At 45.2% G+C, this 21,322-nt stretch overlaps 1 pseudogene; it reads left to right on the top strand.

Moving 5' to 3' along the window:
- The first annotated feature begins 11,712 nt into the window (after positions 1 to 11,712).
- LOC124790545 lies at positions 11,713 to 11,830 on the top strand (annotated as a pseudogene).
- Positions 11,831 to 21,322: the final 9,492 nt, after the last annotated feature.

Below are 21,322 nucleotides of genomic sequence, written 5' to 3'. Positions count from 1 at the left end.
GAGACTTAGTGCTTTTTAGGACTGGTCATTGATTCTCGGTTGACATGGATTCCCCATTTTCGACAGCTTAAGCGAAAGTGCTGTCTGAACCTTAAAACACTTCGCTGCCTGACTAACACCAGCTGGGGTGCGGATTGAACTCATCTTCTGAAGTTTTACAAAGCCCTGATATAATCCCACCCTGATAATGGGAGCCTGTAAGATGGTTCAGCATCGCCATCAGCATTGCAGATACTGGATCCAGTACACCACCTCAGCGTTGCGACGTTCAACAGAAGCCTCTCAGACTAGCCCAATGAACAGCTTACTTGTGGATGCTGGGTCCCTCCAGTGTGGATTAGGCGCAAAAAACAGCTTGTCAATTATGCTACCCACATTTGCAATTCCTCTAAGCATCCAAACTACTGTGTCCTCTTTCAAAACAAGGTAATCCATTTCCTCCAGTAGCGGCCCTTATCAGGGATTAAAACTGCAATGTGCATCCGATCTGTCCTCTCTGAACTCCAGTTGTCTCCTCTCATCTGTCATTCAGGCCCACACATGTGGGCATCCCTTGGCCACAGTTTCCTCTTGATCCATCACAAGTTCTGAAGGACTCAGTTCAATTTGAGGCCCTCCACTGCCAATGTTTCTCCATCCTTGGCGCATTCCAGGGTTCACAAGGCTTCTACACTGATGGCTCGATGGTAACTGTTCATGTAGGCTGGCCCAAGTGCCAGTGGTTATTCACTCTGTGCCACGAACAGTGGGCCCTCTGGGTCACCAGAATACATCTGCCCCCTTGGTGGTAGGGGGCAAATCTTCCTCTGTTGCTCCCAAAGCAGCTACTTCAGGAGAAAGCCCCCACCCCCACCCCCCAAATGCAGGGGAATCCTCCCTGCCAGAGAAGCAACAGCTTCCTCCAGCTCCTCTCATATGGAAGGGGTCCCTTGGGGCCCTCTCTCCCAAGGTCTCCACTAATGCCATGGCAGACACTCCCAGTGGCTCAAGGAGCATAAAGTTGCTGGATGAAGAGCGTAAAGGTCTTCCTCCATGCCTGAAGCTGCTTTAGAGAAATCTTCACAGAAAGCCCCTAAAGAGAAGCGAGAGAGCAACCAAACTAAGTAGTAGTCTGGTGGCCTCGACATCACCACTCCCTATCAGTTCTGCATATGAGGATGTGGAGGAGATCTTAGCGTCCCCTGTGGACCTGGATCTCGCTGATGCCTCATCCATCATAGAAATCGCTACAAATACTTCATCTGTATCAGCAGGTGACCCTGCAGCACAACCTGCCTCCTTGTGCACTTCATGCCTTCCCAGGCTCACGATAATGTCATCCTCCAGTGGAATTGTAGCGGTTTTTTCCACCACCTGTCTGAGATATGACAACTCTTAAGTTTTACACCTGCTTTCTGCATTGCCCTTCAGGAAACCTGGTTCCCGGAAATGTGGACCCTTGCCCTCCATGGTTATAGGGGATATTACAATAACCGTAGTGACTATATTAGTGTCAGGTGGAAATTAGTGTCTGTCCTGAACTCGGTATGCAGTAAACCTGTGCCGATTCAAACCCCTCTTGAAGCTGTGGCTTTCAGGATAAGGATGACGCATGAAATAACTGTCTGCAATGTATATCTTTCTCCAGATGGTGCAGTACCCCTGAATGCATTGGCTGTAGTGATTGATCAACTCCCTAAACCTTTCCTACTTTGGGGAGATTTTAATGCCCATAAACCCTTGTGGGGTGGCACAGTGCTTACTGGATGAGGCAGAGATGTCGAAAATTACTGTCACAACCCGTCCTCTGCCTTTTAAATACAGATGTCCCCTACACATTTCAGTGTGGCACATGGCACATATTCGGCCATTGACCTCTCGGTTTGCTGTACTGGCCGTCTCCCATCTACCCACTGGAGAGCACATGACGACCTGTGTGGCAGTGACCACTTCCCCATCTTCCTATCACTGCCCCGGCGTCAGGCCCAAGGACGCTCACTCAGATGGGCTTTATACGAGGCAGATTGGAAAGACTTCACCTCTGCTGTCACTGTTGAATCTCCTCCACATGGTAACATCGATGTGGTGGTTGAGCAGGTAACTACAACGATCGTTTCTGCGGCGGAAAACGCGATACCTCGTTCTCTAGGGTGCCCCCGGCGAAAGACAATCCCTTGGTGGTCGCCGGAAGTCGCTGAAGCAATTAAGGAGCGTCGGCGAGTTCTACATCGGCATAAGCGGCACCCTTCCCTGTAGCACCTCATAGCCTTTAAACAGCTCCGTGTCCGCGTTCGCCAGCTTATCAAACGACGGAAAGAGGAGTTTTGGGAGAGATATGTCTCGACCATTGGGTGCCATACATCACCTTCCCAAGTCTGGGCAAGGATAAAACGAGGTTTTGAGTACCAGACCCCAAAAGGTGTTCCCAGTGTTAACATAAATGGCGTTTGCGATTGCTGAGCACTTCGATGAGCACTATGCTCGCGCCTCTGCGTCGGAGAATTACCCCTCATCCTTTGGCACTCTCAAAGAGGCAGATGGAAGAGAAAGTCCTCTCGTCCACTACAAGCCACAATGAACACTATAACATCCCATTTACAGAGTGGGAGCTCCTCAGTGCCCTTGCACATTGCCCTGACACAGCTCCTGGGCCAGATCGGATCCACAGTCAGATGACTGAACATCTCTCGTCTCATTACAAGAGACATCTCCTCGTCATCTTCAACCAGATCTCGTGCGATGGCGTCTTTCCATCGCAATGGCGGGAGATCACCTTCATTCCGGTGCTCAAACCCGGTAAAAATCCACTTGAGATGGATAGCTATCGGCCAATCAGCGTCACCAACGTTCTTTGTAAGCTGCTGGAACATATGGTGTGTCGGCGGTCGGGTTGGGTTCTGGAGTCACGTGGCCTACTGGCCCCATGCCAGGGAGGTTTCTGCCTGGGTCGCTCTACCACTGATAACCTTGTGTCCCTCGAGTCTGCAATCTGAACAGTCTTTTCCAGACGCCAACACCTTGTTGCCATCTTTTATGATTTACAGAAAGCGTACGTCACGACCTGGCGACATCAAAATCCTTACCACATTATACGAGTGTGGTCTCCAAGGCCCACTCCAAATTTTTATCCAGAATTTCCTGTCGCTTCGTATTTTCCGTGTCCAACTTGGTGCCTCTGATAGTTCCTCCCATATCAAGGACAATAGGGTCCTGCAGGGCTCTGTATTGAGTGAATTTTTAGTGGCTACTAACGGTCTAGCAGAAGCAACAGGGCCATCCGTCTCACACTCTCTCTATGCAGACGACTTCCGCTTTTCATGCTGCTCCACCCCTACTGGTGTTGCTGAGCGGCGCCTAAAGGGAGCCATTCACAAGACGCACTCATGGGCTCTAGCCCACGGCTTCCGGTTTTCGGCCAACAAGTCGTATGTTATGAACTTCTGTTGGCGTCGTACTGTTCATCCAGAACCACAACTTTACCTTACTGTCGATCCACTCACTGTAGTGGTTTTAGACTTGGCTTCCTCACCTTCGTTAGCTAAACCGGAAGTGCTGGCAGCAACTCAGTGCCCTCTGCTGCCTGAGTAACACCAACTTGGATGCAAATAGCTCTACGCTGCTGCAGCTCTACAGAGCCCTTGTTCAATCCTGCCTCGACTACAGGAGTCTGGTTTATGGTTTGGCGGCGCCCTCACCGTTGCATTTACTGGACCCAGAGCACCACTGTGGCGTTCTAGTAGTGACGGGAGCTTTTAGGATGAGTCCAGTGACCAGCATCCTGGCAGAGGCGTGAATCCTTCCATTGCAGGTCAGGCGTGCACAACTGCTCGCCAGTTACATTGCACACGTTCATAGTTCTCCTGCACATCTCAATCACCATCTCCTTTTCCCACCCACAGCAGTTAATCTCCTGCATTGGCGGCCCAGGTCAGGGCTTCCAGTCGCAGTTCACATCCGATGCCTTCTATATGAACTGAAGTCCTTGGCTTTACCACCTATACTCGAGGTCCATTTGTGTACACCTCCGTGGTGTACACGTAGGCCGCAGCTTCGCCGGGACCTTTCACGTGGTCCAAAGCACTCAGTTCACCCCTCAGCTCTCTGCTGTCACTTTCTCTCAATTCTTGACATGTATCGAGGATATGAAGTGGTTTACACCAACGACTCGATATCTGATGGTCACGTTGGCTTCACCTATGTCCATGCAGAACATATTGAACACCATTTCTTGCCCGGTGGCTGCAGTCTTTTCACTGCCGTGCTTGTGGCTATATCTTGTGCTCTTGAGCATATCCGTTCATGCTCTGGGGAGTCATTTCTTCTGTGTACTGATTCCTTGAGCAGCCTACAAGCCATCGACCAGTGATACCCTCATCATCCTTTGTTAGCGAACATCCAGGAGTCCATCCATGCCCTGGAATGGTACGGTCGTTCGGTGGTGTTTGTGTGGACTCCAGGACATGTCGTAATCCCCGGCAACAAACTTGCTGACAAGCTGGCCAAACAGGCTACACGTAAACCAGTTATGGAGATCGGCATTCCAATAACTGACCTGTGTTCATTTTTACGCCGCCAGTTTTTTCGGCTTTGGGAGACGAAATGGCGTAGTCTCAGTATGCCCAACAAACTGTGTGCCATTAAGGAGACTACAAATGTGTGGTAGTCCTCCATGCGGGCCTCTCGCAGGGACTCTGTGGTTCTCTGCCAGCTCTGCATTGTCTACATTTGGGCGACTCACGGCTACCTCCTGCGTCGTGAAGACCTGCCTCAGTGTCGATGCGGCGCCCGGTTGACAGTGGTCCATATTCTGGTGCACTGTCCCACTTTGACTGCCCTGCGACGAAATCTTCGGTTACTGGACTCGTTGCCGCTAATTTTATCTGACAACGCCTCATTTGCTGATTTAGTTTTACTTTTTAATCGTGAGGGTGTGTTTCATCATTTGATCTAAGATTTAGTGCATGTCCTTTGTCCATCAGTGTCCTCCACCCTAGTGTTTTTAGGGGGAGGTTTTAATATGTTGCAGAGTGGCTGGCCTCTCCTTTTTATTCTCATGATCAGCTGGCCATGGTGATCTGCTATGTCATTCTAAATTCTTGTACCTGTTTCTTGCGTTTCTGAGGTTTTCTTGTCCCCTTTTGTCCATTTAAGTTTTTGTTGCCCTTCTGTCGTTCTTGTGGTTTTTCTTTTCTCTCCGTTTTGTGTTGTCAGTCTCGCTTGTTTTATTCTCAAGCTTGTGGCATTGTTTTATTCGGAACAAGGAACCGATGACCTAGCAGTTTGGTCCCTTCTCCTCTCTTTTAAACCAACCAAACAATCGTGGACGCTCAGTGACCTTCGTCCTGACCCTACGGTCACATCGGGATCCCAGGGAAAGAACTCACTGGTAGCCTGGTCAAGCAGGTTACCAGTAAATCGATTCTTGAGATCTGTGTTCCAGAAGCAGACCTCTGAGTATTATGCCATCAGGTTTTAGGTGTTTGGAATACGGAATGGCTCACTCTGACCTCACCAAGCAAACTACGGGTGATAAAAGAAATTACTAATCTGCTGAGATTCTCCATGCAGGCCTCTAACGACTCTACCGTCCTTTGCAGGCTCCGCATGGGCCATATTTGGCTGACTCATGATCATCTCTTTTCTGGCAAGGACCCACCCCACTGTCGTTGTTGCGCCCTTTCGATGATGGTCTACATTTTTCTGGCCTGTCAGAACCCATGGGTCCTGCAGCGGACTGTTAATCTCCTTGATCTCCTTGATTCGTTACCCCTGGTGTTAGGATACTTAGCTTAGTTTTACGTTTTATTCGTGAAGTGGGCTTTTACCAATCTCTTTAACGGATGGCCACTTAACCTTACCAGCCCATTGATTGGCTGGTAGGAAACTCTGTTGACTCCTCTGCTCAGAGGGGGCTATAGCTGGCTGGGCTCGGTGGCCGTCTGGTCCTCACTGTACCTGCTCTTTTACTCTTCTTCTCTCTCTCTCATGTGGTCTGTTAGACTTGTTTGTCTTTTTTCTTGTCTGTGCTGCTAACTTTTCAAGGAAATCACGGAACCGGGTGCTTCTGGTAAATGGCGGAGGCTGGGGGATGTATATCACCTAATGGCACTCTGCTTTAAGGGTCCTCTGGCTGCTCCCTAGATAGGGCACCTTGCTTGCCTTTCTTCCTCTGTCCCCCTTTCTTCTTTTGTTCCTTACCTCAGCTTCGCTGACATTGGTAGACCGTAGGGTCTTCTTTCCCTAGGTTTTGTGCGGTAGGCTTTAAGCATCCAACCAGTCATTTGATCCACTCTGAGACAAGACTGTCAATGCCTTTGTAGAAAAATATTTGTGTCTGTCTGTGGAACCATGACTGTACCTAGTCATGTACCTCTTCGTCCATAGGAACTCAACGGCCACAAATGTATTTCTTCAGGGCTCCAAAAATGACATCGGGAGCCGGCCCGGAGTGACCGAGCAGTTCTAGGCGCTACAGTCTGGAACTGCGCGCCCGCTACGGTCGCAGGTTCGAATCCTGCCTCGGGCATGGATGTGTGTGATGTCCTTAGGTTAGTTAGGTTTAGGTAGTTCTAAGTTCTAGGACACTGATGACCTCAGCTGTTAAGTCCCATAGTGCTCAGAGCCATTTGAACCATTTTTGACATCGGGACTGTATTGATGGTCTATAATGCCTTCCCGGCAAAAAATCTTCGGCAGCATAATCGAAACAGACATATCAGCTTTGGGGAAAGTCATGACGACGTTTCTCTTTGACTGCAAGGGCCTGTTGCACACTGACTTTCTGCAGCACGGCGACATAATTATTAACTCTCAACGGTTCGTGGACACTTAGCAAAAAGTGAAGCACACCATCAGATTCAGATCATTCTGTTGCTGGATAATGCCTCACCGCATGTTGCCAAGGTTGTTTAGACTACCCTGCCGAAGTTTCTCTGCGAAGTCCTCCATACAGTCCCGATCTCCCCCATGCTATCTGAGTAGTTTTGGAGCCCTGGAGACAGATATTCGTTGTCTATTCGTTTCGGACGAAGAGGGACAGGCCTGGGTACAATGATGGCTCTGTAGGCAACTGCAAACATTTTTCCGTGAAAGAATTGACCCTTTTTTGTCACAGTTGGATAAATGTATTGACAATAATAACCGTTTACTTACTTTTCCATGTGACTAATTTTATTTGACTGCCCCATATACAGGGTGGTCAGAAATAGTCTGAAAAGCTTGTAACGGTTGTGCAGGGTAGGTTGTAACGAGATAAAATTCTTAAGAAAAAAGTTCGACACGTTGCGCCGTTTCCAAGATAGATAGCATTAAAATTAGTCAATCAGGCAGTTGGGCGCGCAAATTCAAGTTGCCGTTTAGAGAAGATGTCGCCAAACATGTTCTTCGCTGGTTTTCTGAAACCGAATACGGGAGCCACACAGACGCTGGACATGAAACGGTTTTAGGTATCGAAACCGAGCCAAATGCTGAGAAGTCTCGTGTGCTATCATCTACGCTATCAACAACTGAAACTAACTGTATCTGGCAGGCCGGTTGAATGTGCGCAAACAACGGCCTGATTGGCTAACTTCAATGCTAATTAAAACTGAAATGGCGCAACGTATCGAACTTTTTTCTTAATTATTTCTCGGCATAGCCTACCCTGCAACACTCTGATACGCTTGACAGACTGTTTCTGACCACTGTGTATGTTACTCGTCTTTCCCTGTAGTGTACACCTATTCTTCATTTTTCTTTAATAATGCTGCCATTATCAAGGGCATCGTCAGAGTTGCGTCTTGGTGCCTTTACCTTCTCTGCAGCCAAACTGATAGTCGTCTTACAAATATGAACTATCTTTTACTGATGTAAAGTTGTGAGCAATGTCGGTTTGCGTGTTGCAGGAGGACGTTTCAGTGAAGGCTGCGACGATGCTGGACATCCCGACAGGGGGCGACGAACTGTGTGCTGACGGAGGGGTCGCACTGGACACCTCTCATTCCGGCGGCGATGTGGGAGGGCAACTCCAGGACGTCGTCTGCCATGACACAGGGACCGTGCCTGTGGCGGACCCAACCTTACATTACTGACTGCTGGCCGTGGCAGGACCACGTGCTTAAACACACACACACGAACTTATTTATTTAAGAAGCTTATTCCTGTACCTTACGTAGCTATGTTATGGCAAATTATAATTTTAGTATTTAAGTTATTGTAGTTTACGCCATTTTTCAGTTTATCCACTTTCCTATATCAACGATCTGTTTGAGGTGTATAGTGTACGTATTTTACAAAAAAAGTCCTTTTTAAGATCTATTTTATTCTTGTCATTTGTCTATGTAATTTATTTAATGTGTATCTTATTAAAATTTATATTAAATTTAGTATTTTTTTTATTATTTCCTCAAGCAATCTCTGTTTCATGTTGCTGTGTATTTGCTTCCAATACAAAGTCCTCAATAGCGAATGAATCATTTTTATGTAAGAGGCTCATATTGTGAAAACTCACCCCTATTCTGCATTGAGGAAAAAACTGATAAAGTGCTACATTTGGAGCATTGCATTGTATGGAGCAGAGACATGGACCATGAGAAAGGAGAAAAAATACTTACAGAGCTTTGAAATGTGGTGCTAGAGGAGAATGGAAAAGATCAAGTAGACAGATTGCATAAAAAATGGCAATGTACTGCGAAGAGTAGGAGAGAAGTATTCTGCGTACAGTTCTTCAGAGAAAGGCCAACTGCATTGGACATGTACTTCGACACGAGGGACTCATACATGATGTCATCGAAGGGACACTCAGAGGAAACGCAGGACGAGGAAGAACAATAATTCAAAATCTGGACGACATGAAAGATGGAAGGAGATACAACAGACTAAAGTAAGAAGCTGAAGACAGGGAACAGTGGAATCAGAAATTCTCCGTTCGAAGACATGGATCTGCCACTAGGCAGAATACTACATAATAATTCTGCTTATTTCCATTTTTCGTTTTTATGCCGATTACTGAGCAGTGTAGACGTCTGGAATACATATTTCTTATTCAATGCAGAATTCACACGAATTTCTAAAAATGATAGTATATGATGCTCCTACTACCAAATGTAACACTTCGGAGTGCAACAGGAAGCACTGACTTCACGAAGTACTGCGTAACTTGGGTTTCTTTGGTTGCCATTGACTGCCGATGGGAAATTTCAAAACGTAAACATGACTCAAAGGAGTGATCTATGATTGTGGCACATGTGATCAGCGCGTCCTCAATCGCTCTAGCCATTGTTGCGAGTAGATGAACGTTAATGATGGAGTTGCTTCTTTATTCAAGTAGTTGCTCATCCGGCGCCATAAAGGATGGGTGGTCCCTGTACCAGACCTCGCACCTCAGAAAAAAACTCGGGAACCTGTGTTAGAACCCATGTCCTTGTGCACTAAAGACACTGACGCTAACCAATTGGCTACGGAGGGGATCATTCATTTCTGATCTAGTCTCCATAATTTCCTCTTCAGCTTCCTCAAAAAGCCATCATTCAGGTGCAGAAACTGACTGTTCTGACGCCAAGCATTAACTAAAAATGTTTGCGGAATCCCTCCCCGACATACGTTCAAAATTCTCAAAAGGACGTTATCCCTTTTCCTGCTGCATAGTTTAATCACAACAGCTGTTTGCTATTTGTTCCAGACAAAGAAGGCCCATTAAGGCTTTCTGAGACTATTTTCTATTTTACTTTGCAGAGCGGTTATAGTAGACTATCAAGAACACAACGTGGTATGTTTAGCTGTACTTCACCTACAGACACAAATATTATATTTTTAATTTTCAGCCGCGCGGGATTAGCCGAGCTGTCTAAGGCGCTGCAGTCATGGACTGTGCGGCTGATCCCGGCGGAGGTTCGAGTCCTCCCTCGAGCATAGGTGCGTGTGTTTGTCCTTAGGATCATTTAGGTTAAGTAGTGTGTAAGCTTAGGGACTGATGACTTTAGCAGTTAAGTCCCATAAGATTTCATACACATTTGAACATTTTTTAATTTCCAGTATCAACCCGAAATTGTTGCTATGTGAATGAAAACCGGTTTATGGAAATTTTCTAGCTTTGTTTCCTAATTCGTTACATAGGATCATATAAAGAAGTGGTTACCCATCGTTAAATGAAGAAGATAGCATCCATATTCATAGTGCCAAATGATGTATATATGTATATTCTTATCTTTTTAGTATCAGTGTAATCTAATATTTGACTTGTTATCAAACTTTTGAGATACAGTAAGTCAAGCGTCCTTTTTCTCAGATGAATCTGTTAGAGTACAACACATTCTCAAATTCACCGAATCATATAAAAATGGTAATTTTCGAATTTTTTTCTCTTGCATAAATTTCAGCGTAGGCTCATGAGTAAAAAATATATGGTTTCTTACACCACGATTCATTTCATTCGCAGTCGTTCTTCAGACATGTATACTGCCACACTCAGTGGGTTTAACATATTAGATAAGCTTACCTACGAGTACACTGCTTCAGGCCAGGTGTAAGGTAATGCAAGGAATATTAAAACTTGATTCACCGGAGGAGCGTCTACAAACTTTACACCCCAATTTTTATGTCGTTAGTACCGGGTTTGCAACAGAGTTTATTGATGCTTGTGGAGCGTTCTGTAGTGATCTGTTCTGTTGTGATAGTGCCCTTCGGGAACATCTGTGCCGCAAATAGTAATCTCACTGACATGTTAAAGTGTTGTGTGTTCTGCCGGAATTCAGCGTCGTTTATGCACGATATTTCGACAGCCTGACTCGTTATTTTCGTCAGGTGCTACCTGAGACTGATCGTCAAATGTTTTTTCATACATTTCATTCTTTCCTCGGACGAAGCGTATTCTAATGCTTGAAAGAATGCACGTTTGCAGCCAATGACTTAATTGTAAGGGTAGGCGGTTTTGCTTGATTTGGTATATGACATTAATTATATTGGTGTGGGATTTGGTAAATACTGGTTGTGTCTGTTTGATTGTCCCAAATGGGAATTTGGAGGATGTTGGAAACGGTCCCGGCAGTCGCTCTGCGTCCAAGGGGAAATTTCCATGAAACCCGGGCCGGAACCGCTCGTGTTTCCACCTTAGTGTTGTTGTACTTTTCTTCTGGGTCCTGCTCCACTGGGGAAGGTCCTCGTCACTAGCTTGGCCATCTCTGTGTGTATTTCCCTACAGGACAGCTGCCTTTCTTCTGTCGTAACGTGGTGCTGGTGTTTGATTTTCAGCGTTGCTTGCGTCTATTGTTCTGCGTGCTTCTCCGGAGTCGCTAGCGCTTTCCTTCATTAAATTCTTCGTTTGTATTTGCCCGTTGCCTGACCGTTTCCAGTCCGGTGCTGTACCAAGTGTTCCCTCTACGATGATTTGCCGCTATAAACGTTCTTAGGCGTTCCCCCTTTCGGTCTGGTGCTCCAGGCCAAGCGTTGGTGTTTTGTCTTTGGTCCAGTGAAGCCGTCCGTTTTCGGCCTAGTACGATTCTAAGTGTTCTGTCTGTGTTCTGCTCCCACTGGAAGCACAATCTTCGGTCGGATGTGTCTGGTGCTCTGGATTTAGATTCCCATGTCCACAGTACCATTTCTTCCTTTTGTGGAGGTCTGCTGGCATGCTGCGTTTTCCGTAACTCCAGTGTAGGATTCCAGGCTCTACTGAGTTGGTAACCAGCGTCCCGGTTCACGGCGTTTTCAGTCACCTTTATCTTTATACACGCCCTTATAACATTCTCCCAGTAACTGGTGGGCAACGGCCTTGCCGCAGTGGATACACCGGTTCCCGTCAGATCACCGAAGTTAAGCGCTGTCGGGCGTGGCCAGCGTTTGGATGGGTGACCATCTGGGACGCCATGCGCTGTTGCCATTTTTCAGGGTGCACTCAGCCTCGTGATGCCAATTGAGGAGCTATTCGACCGAATAGTAGCGGCTGCGGTCAAAGAAAACCATCGTAACGATCGGGAGAGCGGTGTGCTGACCACACGCCCCTCCCATCCGCATCCTCAGCTGAGGATGATACGGCGGTCGGATGGTCCCGATGGGCCACTTGTGGCCTGAAGACGGAGTGATAAGTATCTGGTGGTCTGTGCCAGAACCGCCGTTTCATCACAGTACAAGGAATAACAAGAATTACAGACAGTGCTCGGCAATGGCTGACACAGTTGCTGTCTTAGGTCGGGTGTGTCTGATATTCTTTGTATTTGATGTCCACTGTTCTAGTTGTTCGACCAGTGTCTGACACGCCATACCGCAAGATATGATATAAATTCCTGGTTTTCATAGTCCCAGATCATCTTTCAAATTTATCAGTAGTCCTCTGATTTTGGTAGGTGGACAGAACACACTCTTGATATGATTCCTGGGAATCCTGTTGATTTTGGCAGAAATAGATCCCACATAGGGCAGGTGTACCATGGTCTTTGCTCCATCTTGCTCTTCTTCTATATCGTGAGACGAAGTGGTCGGTTGAAGGGCCATCTGTATCTATTTGGCCGTTTATCTGTTCTTGCAGATCGCTACTCTAGGCGCTCTATTTCTGCTGCCAAACTGGCTGGGACTGACAAGGTGTGTCCCTGTGGTTCATTGTCTTCAAAACTCTATTCCTCTGGGCTGGCTGATGAGAGCTGCTGGACTGCAGATATAAATCAGTGTGTGAGTTTACAATACACATTGCTCTCCTTTTGACAAGTACATCTAGAAACAGCAAGTGACCATCCTTTTCCAGTTCCATGGTACACTTAATATTTGGGTGGTGTGAGTTAAGCTATTCTAAAAATTCAATGAGCATCTGCCTACCACGAGGCCAGATCAAAGGTATCATCCACACATCTGAAGAAGCATGTGGGCATGTATCTACCCATCTCTAAAGCCTCCTCTTCAAATATCTACATGAACATATTGACGACAAAAACTGGAGAGAAGGGGCTTCCCTTGGGTACACCTCCTGTCTCTTCGTAATAATGACCTCATACAAAAAATAATTTCTGTTGGACGTCGTCAGGAATGTACTGACCTCAACTTATAAAGGTGATGGAAACGTCACGAATCGGAACGCTGGGTACCAACTCAGTAGAGTATAGGACCCTGTACTGGAGCCGCTGAAAATGCGACGGGAGCAGCAGTAGAATTCCTCAAAAATAAGAACTAAGAATGTGGATATGGTAAGCGAAACCCAGACAGAGCACCAGGCGCTCCGCACCAAAGGTGGTACGTCGCAGAACGCTTCCAGCGGGAGCGGACCGGAGGGGACGCCTAGAACCGCATCAGACCGAAAATGGAATGGCAGCAAGTGAACGAGTGTACTGGAGCGAAGACAAAACACAAGCGCCTGGCCTGACCTGCCCGACCGAAGAGGGAATGCCTAAGGACGCTGCTAGAGGGAGCGGAGCGAAGACGGAACGTCTTGAAGCGATGATGGATGGAGAGTGCTGTAGGTACGAATACTGAACCCGTTCGACTCGACAAGCAATCTCAAGTAGCGCTTCATGAAGATAATGATGTCACGTTATGGAAAAATCGCGCATTAACTACGCTGAAATCCGGCAAAATACCTGACAGTTGAAGATGTCAACAGGTCTCCGAGAGAGAGTGAAGAATTACAGTAATCTCACTGTTAATTTGTTCCTGCCATAATACCTGCAAAGTTCCTGTTTGCTTCACTGTTACTGCTACTTGAGAACTCTTTGTAGGTCTGTTTAGAGAACGTACGACACACAGAAATGGATCTGAGATAATGACCCAGAATATGTGCGTCGTGTGTAATGTTAGATGGTCATCTCATCCAAAATGTCTAGTGCTACCTGTCCCGTTTCACTTCTTCCTTGGTCGCCGCAAGTTCGTTTACTCTGGTCAGTACAAGAAATTTTAAGTAGAGTAATAAATTCGTAGAACAATTTACTAGTAAGTGATGAGTGGCAGCTAGCTCTGAATGTGGAAAAATGTAAGTTGATGTGGATGACTATCTACATCTACTACATAGATTGCAAATCACATTCAAGTTCCTGGCAGAGGGTAGAGGGCAGAGAGTAGGAAAAACAAACCTGTTAAGTTCGGATACAGTATTACTAGTGTTCTGCTTCACTCAGTCGTTTAAATATCTGGGCGTAGCGTTGCAAAGTGATATGAAATGGGACGAGCACTTGAGAACCATGATAAGGAAGGCGAATGCTCGACTTCGTTTTATTGGGAGAAATTCAGGAAAGAGTGGTTCACCTGCAGGGGAGACGGCATGGAAGACATTGTGTGACCTGTTCTTGAGTGCTGCTCGAGCGTTTGGGGTCCGTACCAGGTCGTATTGAAGGAAAACATTGAATCAATTGAGAGGTGGACTGTTAGATTTCATACCGGTAGGTTCGAACAACACGTGTTACGGAGATGTGTCGGGAAGTCAAATGAGAATCCCTGGAGTGGAGGCGGCTTTTTTTCCGAAAAACACTATTGAGACAATTTAGAGAACCCGCATCTGAAGCTGACTGCCAAACGATTCTACTGCTGCCAACATGCATTGCGCGTAAGTGCCACGAAGATATGATACGAGAAATTAGGGCTCATGCGGAGAACATCAACAAAAGCAAAACGAGGATAATGGAATGTAGTCGAATTAAGCCGGGTGATGTTGAGGGAATTAGATTAGGAAATTAGGCACTTAAAGTAGTAAAGGAGTTTTGCTATTTGGGGAGAAAAATAACTGATGATGGTCGAAGTAGAGAGGATATAAAATGTAGACTGGCTATGGCAACGAAAGCGTTTCTGGAGAAGAGAAATTTGTTAACATCGAGTACTGATTTAAGTGTCAGGAAGTCGTTTCTAAAAGTATTTGTATGGAGTGTAGCCATGTATTGAAGTGAAACGTGGACGATAGATAGTTTGGACAAGAGGAGAATAGAAGCTTTCGAAATGTCGTGCTACAGAAGAATGCTGAAGATTAAATGGGTAGATCATATAACTAATGAGGAGGTATTGAATAGGATTGGGGAGAAGTTTGTGGCACAACTTAACGAGAAGAAGGGATGGGTTGGTAGGACATGTTCTGAGGCATCAAGGGATCACAAATTTAGCACTGGAGGGCAGCGTGGAGGGTAAAAATCGTAGAGGGAGACCAAGAGATGAATACACTAAGCAGATTCAGAAGGATGTAGGATGCAATAAGTACTGGGAGATGAAGCTTGCACAGGATAGAATAGCATGGAGAGCTGCATCAAACCAGTCTCAGGACTGAAGACGACAACAACAAAAACAGAGGCGTATACATAGTCATTGCTCCCTCGCTCTATTTGAGAGTGGAATGGAAAAGGAAATGTCTAGTAGTGGTATTGGGTACTATCCGCCGCGCATAGTACGGTTGCCTGCGAAGTATCGATGTAGATGTAAGTGTCAATGCAAGTACGAGAACCAATTTCAAGGTCATGATGTAGTCTGATTCCCCTCCCCCCCTTCCCCTTTCTGCCGCCTACGCCTCTAGGGCAATTGTGGGACTAAAAAATCCTAAAAACTGATGGCGGGAAAGTGGAAACCTATACACTGTGCAGGTACGAGGACCGAAAACAAGATCACCTCCCCCCACTCATCAATTGGAAATTGGATGACTTAAAATCGGCAGGAAAATGAAGTCCCCTCTCCCTTCTCTCTTTTGTATGAGTCTCATCATTCGAGCCCCGTATACCATAGTGAAAGAACCATCACGAAACGAGAACAGCAGAGACCTGCCACTGCATCAGGATATAAGAGGTAGTGAGGGGATGTTTTTCGAGAGTGGCGACAGATATATTAATTACCATAATTAATGATCCGAAATGGCCACCTTCAAGATTATTGTCTTAAATAGCAAAGTTATCTGCAGAGTATTGAACGTTCTCTGTAAGCACACTGACCATCTCCCACTGTGATTTGCAATTTTTCAGTAATTTGTAAAATTTCATGGCTGATTTTCCCCCAGTATTCCAGACACATGATTTTTAACATTGTCAATCAAAGACGCATGTCAGTACGAGAGTCTGAATTAAGTTACTACAGCGCTTTATTTAAACAAACACTCTTGCTACGTATCAAGTCTGTTTCACTATAAGGAACTATTATTAGTGCGTTAAAACAATTAATTCGCTGTAAGACTGTCGTAGATACAATTATAACACACATGTAAATAACGGCAGAAAATCCAAGTGTGTGTGTGTGTGTGTGTGTGTGTGTGTGTGTGTGTGTGTGTGTGTGTGTGTACATTTTATTTAATGGAATCCCACTTGTTCACACGCGACGCTCCAGTTGCTGGCTGAGGACATATTGCCGCGACCGCTAGCAGCCAGCTGCCCACATCAAAAGCTGCAGCCTCGATAAGAGCCAGGTCTCAACAAGCAGATCACAGATATCACGTGCCGGCCAGTAACCGTCAGAATCGTCCACACACCTGAGAGACCAGTCCCTCTTCGAACCGCAGTGACACAGCATGTAGGTAGTCTTAAACCACTCTAGAATTTCTGTATCAGGTGTCTAATTCTCGAAGATATTTTCAGTAACGAGTAATTTTTAATATTCCAACTGCTTTACGTACTAGTGTCGTTTGCAATATGCTGGCGGCCAGCGTGGAGAACGGCTGTTTTCTGTCACACAGGCAGAATCCAGAATCGCCCAAATACCTGACAGACAATGCTACTGGTGAGCGAGAGAAGTGAATAATGGCCTCTTGACAGCACTTTTCCCCGAGATGACGAGCAGCGAACGTAAGTCTCACAAAGAGCCAGTGCGCTGTTACTTGCATCTTGGCCGCACCAGCCAGTAACGGTCCAAAGTGTCCCATACAAATGAGGTTAGATCGGGGCCTTGACGCAGATAAATGTAATGTATTGCCTAAGAATGGGCAAAGAAATTACCAATATTCTATTACTCTGTTGGTGATAATTCACATGATATTTGCTGCTGGGACTTTGCTACTCGTATTGCACATGTGCACAGAGCACTTTCCTCCCCTCACACCCTTCTATTAGCGGACCTCTCGTGATTCTATCAATAGTAGTGCCAATATGTGATACACGTGTTGCTTTTTCCTCGCATTTCGTTTTATAGAATTATTTCACTTTATAATGCTTCTTATGGTTCCTTCCAAATATTTTAAGATTTCAAATACATACGACTAACAGCTGGCAGATAATGGGAAACAGCACAGCATTCAGAATCCAAATATAGTATCTGACAAATCGCACTCTATTAATCTCTCATCATTAATAAAATGGCTTGAGGCCAGAAGAATTAATGCTTATCAACAACTTTTCTTCCACATTCTTATATATATGTTTTATAGTTCTTTAGCGAACTAACGGCTGCTTACCAGTTTTCTACCACAATAGAAGTATACAGGGTGTTACAAAAAGGTACGGCCAAACTTTCAGGAAACATTCCTCACACACAAAGAAAGAAAATATGTTATGTGGACATGTGTCCAGAAACGCTTACTTTCCATGTCAGAGCTCATTTTATTGCTTCTCTTCAAATCACATTAATCATGGAATGGAAACACACAGCAACAGAACGTACCAGCGTGACTTCAAACACTTTGCTACAGGAAATGTTCAAAATGTCCTCCGTTAGCGAGGATACATGCATCCACCCTCTGCCGCATGGAATCCCTGATGCGCTGATGCAGCCTTCGAGAATGGCGTATTGTATCACAGCCGTCCAGAATACGAGCACGAAGTGTCTCTCTCTACATTTGGTACCGGGGTTGCGTAGACAAGAGCTTTCAAATGCCCCCATAAATGAAAGTGAAGAGGGTTGAGGTCAGGAGAGCGTGGAGGCCATGGAATTGGTCCGCCTGTACCAATCCATCGGTCACCGAATCTGTTGTTGAGAAGCGTACCAACACTTCGACTGAAATGTGCAGGAGCTCCATCGTGCATGAACCACATGTTGTGTCGTACTTGTAAAGGCACATGTTCTAACAGCAAAGGTAGAGTGTCCCGCATGAAATCATGATAACGTGCTCCGTTGAGCGTAGGTGGAAGAACGAAACTAAAATGAGCTCTAACATGGAAATTAAGCGTTTACGGACACATGTCCACATAATATCTTTTCTTTATTTGTGTGGGAGGAATGTTTCCTGAAAGTTTGGCCGTACCTTTTTGTAACACCCTGTATAGCAGAGGACCTATTTTAATTACGGTTAGGTTACAAAAAATGCGTAACACATCTCTGTGTTAACGATATTCTTTTATGCAGGTATGTAATCGAAACTATAGGCAGTTGAACAATAGTAAATAACCTTTTATGCCCTCTTTTGTCTAGAAGGTGTACTTTCACACCAGACTAGTTTCTTGTGTCATTAGTCGAGTAGACAAATTGACAAATGACAGTAGTGCCACATAGATGCCTTATTCTCATAACTTTTAACAGGAAACATTTAAGTCCGCTCGACACGTGGGTTCTGTTAGGTATTGTCCAACTCATAGGATTTTAATGAGTGTCACATCATTTCACAAAGAGGCTGCACTGAGAAAAATGTTTCCCAAGCACTTACGTATAATACATATGTCGCCTGTGTTAATATCCAACTAGCTTACAGCCATATAATCAAAACTACAGACAGACATCATAGTTTATAAGCTTTCCGCAGCTCACCATTCATGTGTTCTTATTACCCCACTAGAGAAATTGAGAAATTAGTACTACATATACTATAATACTCGAAAGGAGACAGTCCTAATTCGGTAATAACCAATATTTTTCGTGTTGTGGAGAACAGGGTACTAGATTAAGAAAAATAATTCTCCCGCTTTAAGAACTTGGCGCTTATGTACAATACCTGTGTCGTCTAAGGCGATAGTCCAGGCAGTAAATGCATTAGAACACCAGTTTTAAAGTTGGCCGGTTCCACTCTGCAGCAATAGTGTATTTGTTTCTTTAAATTGAGCACTGCAGTAATTGATAGATGATGGTATGCAGACAGATGCTCGCCACTCTGGCTTACGCAGATGGCACACGATCACTGCACCTCTGGAGAGTCCGCGGCCATAGTCGGACTCACCGCGCAGTGGCGAGGTTAGGTGGGCGCAGTTACGAGCAACGCACTGTGACAGGGTTCACGAGAACCGTGAGGGAGACATCTGCATCTACATTCTTACCTCATAACCGATTACAGGTTGCGTGGCGGAGAACACCACTAGTCGTCTCCCGTCCTTTTAAACTCACAAATAGACAAGGCAAAGACGGCGTCTGTATACCTCCGTGTTTTAGTCATCCATCGTTTGACTGATTTGATGCGGCTGCCTACGAATTCCTCTCCTATGCCAAACTATTCGTCTTAGGGAAGCAGTTGCAACCTAGTCTTCAATTATTTGCTGGATATATGCCAATCACTGTCTTTCTCTACAGTTTTTTACCCTCTACAGCTTTAAGAACTTGGCGCTCATGTACAACACCTGCGTCGTCTAAGGTGATAATCCAGGCAGTAAATGCATTAGAACACCAGTTTTAGAGTTGGCCGGTTCGACTTTGCAGCATGGGGGTATTTATTCCATGATGTCTTAAGAGATGACCTATCATCCTGATCCTTATTTTTGTTAGTGTTTTTCATATGTTGCTTTCCTCACCTATTCTGCGGAGAACTCTTTCTTTACTTTTTCAGTCTACCCACTTTTCAACTTTCTTCTGTAGCTCCGATTCTCTTGAGTTCTGGTTTTGGCGCTCAACGAGTACGTTCTCAGAAATTCCTTCCTCAAATTGAGGCCTGTGTTTTGATGCTAGTAGATTGCTCTTGGCCAGAGATGCCATTTTTGCCGGTGCTAGTAGGCTTCTTATGTCTCCCTTGCTCTGTCAGTCATGGTATATTTTGCTTCCTAGGCAGCAGAATTCCTTAGATTCATTTACTTCGTGATCGCTAGTTCTGTTGTTAAGTTTCTCAATGTTAGCATTTCTGCTACTTCTCGTTGCTTTAGTCTTCCTTCGATTTACTCTCGGTCCATATACTGTACTCATTAGATTGTTCATTCCATTCAACAGATCCTGTTATTCTCCTCACTTTAACTGATGTCGTCAGCGAATCTGATCAGTGATATCCCCTCACCTTGAATTTTAATTCCAGCTTTGAATGATTCTTTCATTTCCGCCATTGCTTCCCCGACGTACAGATTGAGCAGCAGGGGTGAAAATCTGCATCCCTGCCTTACACTCTTTTTTTCATCCGAGCACTTCCTTCTTGGTCTTACAGTTTTATTGGTTCTTTTTGGTTCTTGTACATATTTTGTTGTATTCCCTGTTGCTTAGCTCTATTTTTCTCATAGTTTCGAACATCTTGCACCGTTTTACATTGTTGAACGCTTTTTCCAGGTCGGAAAATCCAATGAAAGTGTCTTAATTCTTCTTCAGTCTTGCTTCCACTCTCAACCGCATCGTCAGGACTGTCTTTCTGATGGCTTTACATTTCCTGAAGTCGTATAACTTCTTTTTCCACTCTCCCATTATTATTCTTTTCATAATTTGGATGAATGAGCTGTTAAGTTGACGGTGCGATAATTCTCGCACTTGCCGCCTCTTGCAATCTTCGGAACAGTGTCAATGATGTTTTTTCCTGAATGTGTGATGGTATATCACCAGTCTCATACATTCTACACACCTGCGTGAATAGTGGTTTTGTTGCCGTTTCCGACAATGAATTTAGAAATTCTGACTAAATGTTTTCTATCCCTTCTGCCTGATTTGATCGCAAGACTTCTTAAGCTCTTTAAATTCTAATAATGGGTCCTCGAGACATCTCCGTAGGAGTCCTAATTTCTTTTTTCTTATGTTATTCGTCGTTGGCAATATTTATGTCGGCGGCTGTAGGATCGTTGTGCAGCAGGTTCAAATGCCGGATCTCTAAATTTTCTCAATACTGTTCCTCGATAATGTCACATTCGCGTTTTCGAAACATCTCCGTGGTACATGTGTGTTGATCAAACCTACCAGACCAGTAACAAATCTAGCATTCCTGCGTCGTTGATCATCTCTGAGAAACTGACGTCACAATCTACGAACGTGTATCTCTAATGCAATGTAAATTGAGCAGAATATCCAAAACAACAACTTATCTTCTACGTCCCTCATGTCCGAATTACTATGTACACTAATATGCATATAGTAAATAGCATCAAATCCATCCCATTTATGCAGCCACGCCAACATGTAGTCACTCTCCTCCAAACTGTGGCAAAAAAATGGCTCTGAGCACTATGGGACTTAACATCTGAGGTCATCAGTCTCCTAGAACTTAGAACTACTTAAACCTAACTAACCTAAGGACATCACACACATCCATGCCCGAAGCAGGATTCGAACCTGCGACCGTAACGGTCGCGCGGTTCCAGACTGTAGCGCCTAGAACCGCTCGGCCAACCCG

This window comes from Schistocerca piceifrons, chromosome 3, assembly GCF_021461385.2.
Source record: "Schistocerca piceifrons isolate TAMUIC-IGC-003096 chromosome 3, iqSchPice1.1, whole genome shotgun sequence".
In the NCBI taxonomy this organism is placed as follows: Eukaryota; Metazoa; Arthropoda; class Insecta; order Orthoptera; family Acrididae; genus Schistocerca; species Schistocerca piceifrons.
The sequence above is the reverse complement of the archived record's forward strand: the minus strand, read 5'-3'. Positions and strand labels throughout refer to the sequence as shown.